The sequence below is a fragment of the Dioscorea cayenensis genome, chromosome 16 (assembly GCF_009730915.1).
Source record: "Dioscorea cayenensis subsp. rotundata cultivar TDr96_F1 chromosome 16, TDr96_F1_v2_PseudoChromosome.rev07_lg8_w22 25.fasta, whole genome shotgun sequence".
Taxonomy (NCBI): Eukaryota; Viridiplantae; Streptophyta; class Magnoliopsida; order Dioscoreales; family Dioscoreaceae; genus Dioscorea; species Dioscorea cayenensis.
In genome coordinates, this window is record NC_052486.1 from 11926297 (window position 1) to 11939262 (window position 12966).

At 37.9% G+C, this 12966-nt stretch overlaps 1 non-coding gene across 1 annotated transcript; it reads right to left on the reverse strand.

Moving 5' to 3' along the window:
• Positions 1-7798: 7798 nt before the first annotated feature.
• Positions 7799-7903, reverse strand: LOC120279838. Its single transcript, XR_005542138.1, has one exon. It is a non-coding gene; the product is annotated as a small nucleolar RNA R71 (small nucleolar RNA).
• Positions 7904-12966: the final 5063 nt, after the last annotated feature.

Sequence of the window (12966 nt, forward strand, 5' to 3'; positions counted from 1 at the left end):
GAAAATTAGACATTAAATTTAGTATGTTTAAACATTGAAAGATAAAATAAAATGCATGAATATACATAAGATTTGATAATATTTGTTTAAAAAGAAATAATTGGCATTGAAATTGAGAAAAAGCTTCTACCAAACATTGTTTCTTTGGCAACTAATTAAGCTTTAAATTTAGCATGTTTAGACATTTAAAAATTAAATAAGATGCATGAAGATGAAGAAGATATAAGGTATGATACTAGGCATTCTATCAAACAATTTCTTGGCATTCTATTAAAAACTTTGTGGCATTATATCAAAGATTTTGCTAACATTATATCATACAATTTTTTGAAGTCATTCTATCAAATGCTTTCTCTTAGGCATTCTATCATAATCTATTTTGTAATAATTCACCATAATATAACAACTACTAATTCATAAATTATCAAAGTAATAAAATAACATGTTTACAAACAAGCATAATTATATATTACCTCATTAATATAACATAATTACATTATATACAATATAAATTTATATTAAATAATTACATGAAATATTTATTAAAGAAAATATCTTGCTGATAAAATTGAAGAGATGTGTTCATTTTGATTTTGCAGTAATGCTATTGGCAAACGCCATTTTGCGTATGTACCTCAAGTGTATGGGTTCGTCGAAGTAATACCCTTTGAGTGGGTAGTCGAATCCATATAGAATAGTGATTAGAAACACAAAGATTGCTATTTAACTAGAATGAAGATGAATCGATATTGATGTGAATAAGAATCAATGCAAATAGAAATAAGAAAAGAAGAATGAGGCGCAAATAAAAGATAGGAGAGGCAATCGACAATAAATGGGGTACCCGGACATTGCTCACCCTAGGACTATTGTTTCAAGTACAAGACCAATCATTATGTACCCTAACTAATGCTTAATGAGTCATGAAGATCCTTGAACACATGTTCCCAAAACTTAAGGTCAACCGTGACTAACCCTACACTATGCCCTGGTGGAGAAATCTCTCAGTCTCGACACCTCACATTGTGCTAGGTTGCTCTAGGCTCTAGGGATTCCAAGTGATAAACCCTATTCCCTAAAATAGATCTAACTCTTTGGTCCAGGCGAAAGACGCCTAGTCACAATTATGCCCCAGATATTAAGGAATACTTCAACGCTTCACTTTGTTGCTTGCGCAACTAATCCCCAGCGGAGTTTGTCTCTTAGCACTTCACTCTATTGTGACCGCAAAGAACTCTTGGAATGTGGAGGTAGGATAAATCACACCGGAAGGAAAAGGGGATGCTCCATTACCTCTCGACTCATGATCTCAGCCCTCTCCAATCTAGTATTGTCTAACCCTTATGGTATATCAGTCATCCACAAGGATTACCAAAATGGATTCTCAACCCTAGTGTCACTCTAAGGGAAAATCAACTCAACAAGAATTCAAGATTGGAACTCAATTAAAACATCAATTAAAGGAAGCATAATAAAAGGTCAAAGTGACAACATCATCCTAGGGTTTACAAGTCCAAGTACCCACTAGCGTTTTAGCTCTCCATGGAGCAAAATACAATCAGTAATAAAATCAAAAGTAAAAATATGCAATCCATTAATAAAACCACCCTTTGGTGTTCATGTTGATGATTTTGTGGAGTGGTTGTGTCTTCTCCAAAGGTCCCCTCGTCAAGCCTAGGGCACACTTCGCCGGATCGGTGCCGACAAAAAATGCCCCAATAACTCTCTTCTGAAGGAAATGCGATGTCGAAGTCCGTAAACCCCTTCAAAACCTAGCCAAAGCCTCTCCAAACCCTAACCACGGGCGCCTCCAAAGGAGGAGAAAATATAGCCAAATGGAAAAGAGGATTCTGAAATCGGGTTACAATCGCGACTTAAATAGGGTTGGAATCGGGCATCCACACGGGCATGTGGAATTTTCCACACGCCCTTGTGAATCTCTAGAAAATTGATTCTGCTGAGACCTGTGAACAGTAACTTCTACATTGATTTGCTACATTGATTTGCTACAATAACCTGCTACAGTACTCCTCCAAAGTACTCCCGAATCCACACTTTTCATCAAAGCAACATAAACGAGAACATGTCTACGTTGTAGATTGCATTGTATCTTCAAATAAAAACACATTTGATGATAATCTTGCTAGCTTCGCACAAGTCAGAACACATGAGTGTGACTGCCTTTGTGCTCTTCCAATTTCCATATTTCCTTGAACACCACGGAGGTTGGCACACACTCGCATGTCTTTGAGCACAACTTGTGTTTTCACGTTTGTTCACTCCAAGATTTCATCAACTAAGTGCACTTGCAATCTACTTTGGCTTCTTTCTTCTATATTTGTCTCCACAACCCTACATGCACAAAAAAACACAAATACACATGTATTTAGAAAAGTAATGCTCATCGTAAGAAAAGAATACTTCATATTACTAATACACAAGCACTTATCAGTCATGTTATGCCCTAAACCCGGCTTGCAGAACCCTGTGCACTGACAAAAGGCAGCACACCCATAGTGCATAACACAAGAGGCATGCAATGCCTCGATCTCACCTCAAAATAGAACATACAATCTAACAAACCTATAAATTCCAAAAGTTAATCCAAAATATACAAATTTTACTATTACAAGATCAGAGTTTACAATATAGACAAAAATTAGAGCTTAAACAACACCAGGGGTAGGTTTACTACTTGTTAACTACCATTAAGCTATTATTCTCCTTATCGCAAAAAAAAAATTCAACAACCAGATTATGAGCTTAACAACCCAGTAAATAACCCACTAAAAACATTGCAATCATGCAGGGTTTCATAGATTCAAAATCTAAAATGAATAGTTAAACATAAAATAATATTTACAAAAACATAGTTCGGAAAATTAGACTGAGCCAATATAATACAAGTTATAAGGCATTAAAAATTATACGTCTCCCAATTCACTATGGCCAAAACCAAATCTCATAGGTCATTTGTTTATACTCGATGTCCTGAGTCAGATTTCAGAGCTCATTTGTTTTTCCTCGGTGAACCAAGCCAAATTATCGGAAACATTATTTTTTCACTAATAGCACAATGCGAAACTATAGTCTCTTATCAGAGTTTCATGTCAACATGGTCAATGATGACAAGGTTAGTGCCTAGTTAATTGGAGACAACACGTATTTATGTTAAAATAGCTTTGTTATCCCAAAACCAAATAGAATATCAGAATTTCGGACAAGTCAAGATTTGCTAAATAATTAATCTAACAAACATACGAACATATGCATAATCCTAGCAAAAATAATTTTCTTATGTTCAAAATAATTGGCAAACTTAATAGTTCAAATATTGATACATATAATCAAGATTTCAAAAGTTAACAAAAAAAGTCAAGATGTGGGATTTTATGTTTCAGGAAAAAAAAAACAATTCTAAAAATTTAATAAATATTTAATATCAAAAAATTAATCAAAGTCCAACAACAATTTAATATTATATAAGAAAACTTTAAAAATAAATAAATAAATGCATAAATTCATAATTGCTGGTAATAAAAAATTATATATATATAAAATTATATATATATATATATTTATACATGTACACATACATTACATGTGGTTGTACTTACCTGATTAATGCCAGAACTTCCAATTCTCAAACGAAATCAAGGCTTTTGGCATGTCCTATATTTGGGAATAAATCCCATTAGTTTCACTAATAAAAACTACTTTACAACATTTAGGGATATGTAAAAATAGGTTTTCAAAAGACCGATGACTCTACAAAGGTTAAGTGTCTAACAAGCAATGGCATTATAAAATGATATTTCAGGAGGGTACAAATGCAAAAAGGCAAAGCTAATATTCTACACTCCCAATTATAGATTCTTGCAAAGGTACAATAGCAATTATCCACTCTAAAGGGTATATGAATAGGAGTGAGCAAAACCGGTTATCTGATCCGATTTCTAAAATAGGATCGGGTACCCGGTTTTTTAGATCGACAAAAACTTTACCCATATCTGACCTGATTTAAATCGAGTACCAAAAATTGGGTATCTGGTTTAAACCAGATCGGATATCAGATATCTGAATTTAAGTTTTGTTTACTCCATTGATTTGTTTTATATGACAACATTACATAAAAAAACAAATATGAAAAATTTATAACTTAGCACTAATCTCTTATTTCATTTTCCACACAACAAAAGTCATAACAAAAATTATAAATAGTTTTATCAATTTTAGACATTAAAAAATAAATCAAATATGATCATTAGTTGCTAGAGAGAAGAGGCGAGGTAATGGCCGTTGGGGACTGGGAGGCAGTAATTTGGAATTTTTTTTCTTTTTTACTTTTAGCCCCTATAGAATTTAAATTTATTAATATATATATATATATATATATAATTATATAACTATATAACTCTTCAAGTTATTTGATTAGGCATTTGGATATTATTTTTATTTTTAGCACTTGCAAAATTTAAATTTATTAATGTATATGTATAATTCTTAGGGTTTAAATGAGGGATTTGGATTTTTTTTTTCATTATTGATTTTTAAACCATATAAAATTTAAAATTGTTATATATATAAATATAATATAATAAAAAATAATAACCAGATCGAATTCGGATATCCAATGTTTAATTTCTCCGGACCAAGATCTGACCCGGTTTTCACCTAAAAAATTCAGATCGGGTACCAACCCTTTGTTTTTATCGAATACTCAAAAAATTCGGGTCAAAAACTCAAATACTAGATCGGATTATCTGATCCGGATTTTTTCGCTAACCCCTACATATGAATAATTCTATCATGACCACTGAGGAATAAATCCCTCATAACTTTACATATACTTTTTCAAATCACAAAATTCAAGATTCTAAGAAAAGTAGACACCTAAAACTATGACATATCCAAAATAAACATGGTTTACTGTACTACTCAATCTATAACATTTATTTGAATCTTCAGCTATTTCTGCAAACTTATAATTCAGATATATACCTTTCAAACATGCATATCTCTCAACTTATGATTTTAAAAGAAATAATATTTTACAGACAATCATATAACTTAACAAAGAACAACTTTCTATTTTTACCTTACCCAATTCAATCTCTATGACAATCAAACATACCCATCAATATTCAACTTTTGAGTGGAAATCCCATGCCAGACAATTTTACTAATAGAATTATATCTCATAAACAATAGATTTATAAAATCTAAAAATTGTCAAATACTAAGCTAATATCAAAATCTACAATTTTCTAATTTTACTCTCCTCCAAATTATGTGGCTAGGTTCCCTAAATTATAAGGAATTCCTACTATTTCAAAAATAGATATATGAAATTTATCAAGTAAAATCAATTAATGATTCTTTCTCATAGCGAAAGATTGTATTTCAATCAACCACACATCATATTACATCAACTATATCAAGCAAATATCATCCTTGAGATGTTGTTAAATCCATAAAAACATCATGGTCAAAAATCCTAAGAGTATACTTAACACATCATAAAAGAAACAAAATTCCTTCAAACTACAAATTGGGAACAAGCTCTAGGGTTTAAAAAAAAAAGCAACTTCACAAAGCCAACAAATATCAAAAACAAGAATTAAAATTCTGCACAATGCTCCAAGATCCTACCTTGATAGCTAGAAAAAAAACAACTATCGATGAGAAGATTTATAAGTGCTTGTGTATTAGTAATATAAAGTATTATTTTCTTACAATGATGAGCATTACTTTTCTCAGATTTTATCGCTTATACATGTGTATTTGTGTTCATTTGTGCATGTAGGGTTGTGGAGACAAGTTTAGAGAAAGAAGCCAAAGTAGATTGTGAATGCATGTTGTTGATCAAATCTTGGAGTGAACAAACGTGAAGATGCAAGTTGTGCCCAAAGACACATGAGTGTGTGCCAACCTCCGTTGTGCTCTAGTGAACTGTCATCAAATGTGCTTTTATTTGAAGATGCAATGCGCTCTACAGGATAAACGTGTGCCCGTTTATGTTGCCTTGATAAAAAGTGTGGATTCGGGAGTATTTTGGCGGAGTACCGTAGCAGGCACTGTAGTAATTTACTGCAGCAGTTACTGTTCATAGGCTGCCAAAATTCCATACGCCCATGTGGATGCCCGATTCCAGCCTATTTAAAGCCGCGATTTTCGCCCGATTGGTGAACCTTTTTCCCATCTTTTGCCCATCTCTTCTCCATCTTTGGAGGCGCTCGCGGCTAGGGTTTAGAGGGGCTTTGGCAAGATTTTTGGAGTGGTTCTACGGCTTTTAACACCACGTTCCTTCTGAAGAGAATTATTGGGGGAGCTTTCGTTGGCATTGATTCGGCGAGGTGTGCCCTAGGCTTGATGAGGGAACCTTTGGAGAAGATGCGGCCACTCCACAAGACCATCGACATGAATACCAAGGGGGCTTTACTTATACATTGCATGCTTTTACTTTTGATAAACGTCTAAAAGTACGTATTTTGCATGTATTTGTTTGGTATTATTCGTTACATTTATTTGTTAAACCGATGCCCTTTTGGTCTAAATTGTGTTATTTTTGCATTTCAGGCGTAATAGAAGCTTGGGGAACTCGGGGCGACGTGATTGGGGATGAATTCGGTATCAAAACGGTGTTTTCGGGGGGCTGAATTACTGTAGCACAACACTTGCACCGGGTTAGGGGTCAATTGCCGTGACCATCGGGTTGACCTAAGTTTTGGTTTTCTCGGTCCAACAAGCCACGTGCTTAACTACTCAATTTACTACTCACTTAAGTAACCCCCTTGGGGATCCTCATCTGTGACCGTTTTCCAACCTTGAGCTTCTCCCGTGTTTTAATCATATCATATTTCTTAAGAATTTCTCTTACTTTTCACTTTGCTTTCTTTTCTTCTTTTCTCTTGAATTGGAATCGGTGAGCTAAACAACAGGTAAGAAGTGAGTAAAGTAGCTCCTCAGGCCCCTTGGGAATACAACCCACTCGTGCGTGCGCGAGTGGTTTATTACTTGATGACCCCGTGCGTTTGCGAGTGTTCACACTCTATGTCGATCAAGTTTTTGGAACCGTTGCTGGGGATGTTTCATTGAGGAATATTTGGAAAGCTTTAAACTTGTTGATTTAGCCTTTTTCTTTTTCTTTTGTTTTCACTCGTTTATGTTATGTTTTTGTGATTCTCTTGTTTTGGTTGATGACCTTTTGTAATTATTCCATCTTTGTGTTCTTACTTTTAACGAACATCTTGACTCCTCAATCTATGTAGGTACACATCTTATGACACGTGCGAGTCAAGCTAGCTTGGCTGAACCCGACCACAAGATAGAAAGAACCTTACATCAACGATTGAGAGAAGCGGCAGAAAGTTCTAGACAACAAGAGATTCGGGTTGAGTCGAGTGAACCATTAGTCATGGCGGAGCCCAGGAAGACCCTATCGGAATATGAAAGGCCACAATTCACCGGAAAAGAATTTAGTGTCCAAGTACCAACTGTCCCGGCTAATAACTTTAAAATCGAGGCGAGTATCATAGGGATGATTCAGAATTCAGTACAGTTTAATGGTCTAGCGAATGAGGAACCCCATGCCCATCTTGCTCAGTTCCTTCAAATTTGCTCCACTTTCAAGATCAATTCAGTATCAGATGATGCCATCAGACTGAGATTGTTTCTGTTCAGTTTGAGAGGTGCAGCATACCGATGGCTCACATCCTTAGCTCCTGGGTCCATCACCACTTGGAATGAAATGGTTGAGAAGTTCCTGGCCCAATATTTTCCTCCAAGCAAAGCTGCAAGACTGAGACAGGAGATATCGTTTTTCAGGCAAGGTGATACTGAGACTCTTTGAAGCCCATGAACAATTTAAAGATCTTCTTCGCAACTGCCCTTATCACGGTTTTCCTACTTGGATGAGAGTGCAGATGTTGTGTAACGGGTTGAATTATGCTACTAGGCAACTCATTGATGCAACGGCAGGTGGTTCATTAAGCAACAAGCTTCCTGAAGAGGCTAAGGAGTTAATTGAGAATATGTCCAACAATGAGTGTCATTGGAGCACTAGACAGAAGCCTCTAAGGCTGCAGGGCTGTATGAGGTGAATGAATCCACAGTATTAGCTGTGAAGATTGATGCCCTGATGAAACACGTCACAGAGAATAATTCGAAGCATGACGCCCTAGCACAAAAAGTTGACCAACTCATGTTGGGGTCCAGTTCAGGTTCCAAGGCCATTATGTCATGTGACACTTGTGGGGCAGGGCATGCAACATCACAATGTCCTATTTTTGTTGCCCCATCACCTCCTGTAGAAACAGTTGATTATGTTGGGGGTGGACCAAGAGGACCAGGGAATCAATTTCGCAACACATAATTATGGTTGGAGAGGCTTTTCAAATCCCTCTTGGAATCAAGGCAAGTCTCAGTACATACCTCACCATCACTGGGAAGCCAATACCAAGCCCCTCCTCCACAAGAGAAGAAACTCTCCACAAAGGATATTTTAGCCAGATTCATGATTAGCACGGAGGCACATTTTGCAAATAATGAAAAGAAACTTGATGAATTCGGTACCGTATTGAGAAATGTTCAAGCATCCATCCAATCTTTGGAGAACCAAGTGGGACAGCTTGCTCGTGGACAATCTGAACGATCCTCGGGGAGTTTGTAAAGCAACATCGAAAGCAAACCAAGGGAACAATTAAAAGTTGTTACTTTGAGAAGTGGTAGGCAGTTGGAAGCAAGGGAAAAAGAGATCCCAAGTGCTTCCAATGATGGGGTAACCATCCGGGAAGACCCAAATTTGAGTAAAGATGTAAGCAAGGAGAATGGGAGGAAAACTGTTGAAGATTCCCCGAATTCTAACATTTCAAAGGGGCACGAATACAAGCCTGTGGTATCTTACCCCTCAAGACTCAAACAAGATAAAGATGAAGCCCAATTCAAGAAGTTCCTCAGTATTTTCAACCAACTCCACATAAATATTCCAATCATTGAGGCACTAGCTCAAATGTTGAAAGTATGCCAAGTTTTTAAAGGAGCTTCTTACCAATAAGAGAAAGTTAGAGGAACAAGGCACAGTTGCACTTACTGGGAACTGCTCGGCCATTCTAGAGAAAAAACTGCCACAAAAGTTGAAGGATCCGGGTAGTTTTGTAATTCCTTGTGTAATTGGTGAAGGAATGATGGAGCATGCTCTAGCCGATTATGGGGCTAGCATAAATGTAATGCCATACAACTTGTTCTTAAAGCTGGGGTTAGAAGACCTAAGACCTACAAGAATGACATTGCAGCTTGCAGATAGGTCAGTGCGAAGGCCTCAGGGGGTAGTTGAAGATGTCCTTGTGAGAGTTGACAAACTTATCATTCCTGAAGATTTCTTGATTCTAGATGTGGATGATGATGTTGAGGTTCTCCTGATTCTTGGATGCCCATTCCTTAACACGTCAGGGGCTCTAATTCATGTTAAAGAGGGCAAGATGACCTTGAGGGTTGGAGACGAACAAGTGGTCTTCACCCTCCCTGAAGCAATGAAGCACACACTTGATCATGATGACAAATTATACTTCACTGATAGTACTAATGTGATTATTTCTGATTGTGTGCAGGAGTTGCTCGCCTTAAACCCTTTGGATGAGTACTTGGATGAGTTAGCGTGCCAAGATGCTGAGGAAGAACTCTCTCCTCTACCAACACAACAAATTAATCAAGTGGAGGGTAATTCACCACATTGCCGCCAGACGAGGTTAATCATTTACTCTTTGGAAACTGTGGTAAATTTAAAGTTTTCTCATGCCTTTCATTGAATTTTCCAAGTGGCAACACGGCCCCAAAGGTTCGAGGTAACTTCCCTCCATTTGTTCCACCATGATTGTTTGAGGTAATGCACATCAAGCTAATGACGTTAAACAAGCGCTTCTTGGGAGGAAACCCAAGTTCATTTCATTTCTTGTATTCTTGTTCTCATTTGTGTTTTTGTGCTTAACTTGTACTCTTTGTGTGGTTTGGTTGTAATTGCATTTTCATCATTTTTCTTAGTTCTTTAGCCTTTGTGTTTTCTTGTTTGTCATGTGGTCTTTGAGCAATTCTTGTTTTTGATGCAAACTTGAAGATGTTTTGAGTGTTTTATCGATGCTTTCCGGCTTTATTTTTCAAGGTTTTAATCATAAACGAAGTGTGCAATGTGTGGAGAATCGATGTGCGTCAGGAAAATCCTGAGGACCATCCTTGCGGCCGCAAGGATGCCCCTCAGGACTCATCCAGTGAGTATTGAGGACCATCCTTGCGGCCGCAAGGATGGTCCGAAAGACCACCCATGTAGGGGTCTTTTTAGGGGCTTTTTGGGGTTTCACTATTCACTCATCTTACCCACTCTTCTAACCTTTTCTCCCTCATTTCTCCACCGTTTTCCTTCATTTTTTTTGCTCTATTTTGCTCTCCTCATCCTCTTTTCCCATTTAGTAACAAAAATTTGGAGTTTGAGCAAGCTTTTGGCCAGATACAGCCATTAAATTCACTCATCTTACTCTAGGACAAGGGTTTGTTCTCTCACTCAAAACGTTGAGCTCTTCTTGCTTTTGAGGGTGGAATTTCTTGGATTTTTGTTGTTGTGTGAATGCTTAGTGATGATCAAAGTGTTTTCCTTGATTTGTAAAATTTTTGGCTACTTTTACAAGTAAAGTCTTGAAAAACTTTTCTAAAATTACTGTAGCACTGGCATTTTCTTGACTTTCTTCATTCTTTTGGTGCTTACTTTGCTTGTAGCCTAGTTGGATGATCTCCACTGTGTTTGTGCAGGATGCCCATCAAGAGATTTGCTTCCAAGAGAGCTAGGAGAGAACCTTCTCCTCCCGTGCAAGAACCAAGGTTTTCTAAAGAAGAACATAAAACACGTTATGCACTCCTATAACGCAAGGTGTTCGGCACGGTTAGAAGATTTGATTGGGAAGCTTTGAACATATTTGGATTAGATGGCATGGTTTTGGAGCACATTTCACATGATAATTGGGACAAGTTATTTTCAATAGAAGAAGTCACATTCAAGGAACTTAGCTTGGAGGTCCTTAGCTCCATCGAAATGGTCAAGGAATGCCAATTCACTCACCAGTCTAACCACATCACTTTCCGAGCTTTTGGGAAGAAACATCGTGTTTCTGAGGATGATATTGGTGTGCATTTGGGGTTATATACGGAAGCTTACCTAAGATCATCCGCGTTCAAGCAATCAGTTGATGAAGCCCCATAGTTGAAGGCAAATCCATCTTATTGGAGTTCCATCTCAGCTAACTCTCGACTATGAAAGGCCTCCCAACTCACCAATCCTGCTCACCTATATATTCATGCTCTTTTGACTAGCAGTATTTGGGATAGAAATGACTCTATCGGCGTAGTGACGCGCCACGATCTGATTATGTTGTACAGCATCATTGAGTATCGACCTATCCATATGGGACACTTCATGGCAGAGACTCTATCCCATCAAGGCAAGTTCATTCATTTGGGAGCTATTTTCGCGGGACCTTACATTACTCGACTCATCCGCGGCATGGGATTGATTGAGCACACTAGAGGCATGACTGTGGTGGGAACTATCGGCCTTGTCTCCATTGGGATTATTGAGAAGTGGGGAAGTATTTATCGCCTTGCCAAGCAGCAAGGATCATGCTCACAGGACCCCGGCACTTCACGTGACACTGAGACTGAGTTAGAGTCTGACCGGGATGATAGAGAGGGTTCACCATCTTTGGCAGCCAAGTGTGAGTTATTTTGTACTGAGGTCCAGCAGCGGTTCCAGTGCCTTGAGAGTGGACAGAGGGAGATCATCACGGTACAGTAGCGGATTGAGCACAATTTAGCTGAACTCCTGACCATTGCTCGCAGCTCATCTTCATCGACCTCTATTGCCACTACTTGTGCTACATCCCCATTTCCTCCAGCCTCTTAGACCGGTGACATAGCTTTGTTTATTTTATATCTGTTTTTCTTTTCTGTTTTGTTTGTTGTGTGTTATTCAGACTTGTACTTTTGAGTTAGTTAGGGTCTTTCCCCTACTATGGTCCTCTTTTATTTACGTTGGCACTCTCCTCCCCGTATTTTATTTCCATTTCCTCTTTACAAATTGTGAATAATGATAGGCTCCTTGTGCTTTGTAGGGTTATTGATTTTGAGGAGCTTGCACTTATCGCCCTCATTGTGTGGTATGCCCCTGATCCATGTGGAGCAACTAGGAATCACACCATGGAATCAGGGAAGTTTCTTTACTCCAATTTTGTGTTTATTGTTTTTTTTTTCATTCCCCACTTTTCTCCGCTGACTTAGGTACATTGAGGGCAATGTACGACTTAGGTGTGGGCATGGTTTTCTTACTTGGAGTATTTTATTCTTATGCATGCTTACTACCTATGATGGGTATGATTGTTTAGTTAAGGACTTCCTGGCTTAGTAGAATGATAGTTGTGAGTTGTACATCACATGTACTTGAATGTAGCTCTCTTTCATCTTTAGTACACCTGCATACATGTTACTGTAGTAGTTTCACTATAGTAATTACTGTAGCTTATCACGGCTTCTCGGTAGAAAACTGGAAATCCTGAGGGGTCTTTGGCATACGGCCGATATATTAACCCATTTATCTATCGGGACCTGAGGGTTTAAAAGTCTTTGAGGGCTTCTTTTTGGAGAGCTTCCTTTCGGGAATCATCATCTCCTTTGGTCAAGAGACGGCTAGGGTTAGGGAAGCACTTCGACACCACCTTGAACCCGAGCTTGAGGAGGGCAAAAAGGAAGGAAATTCGAGCATTTCTTGGTGGGGAGAGCAAGAATTAGGAGGATCTACTTCTAGGGCTACATTTCTTGGAGGTTGAAGACAACGGGAAGCCACCCCTGCAACTGCCGTATTCGGAAGGTTTTCTCCGGGGATTCAAGTGTCATTCGGCCTTCACCATTTGAGGGAGTGTTCCTCATGTT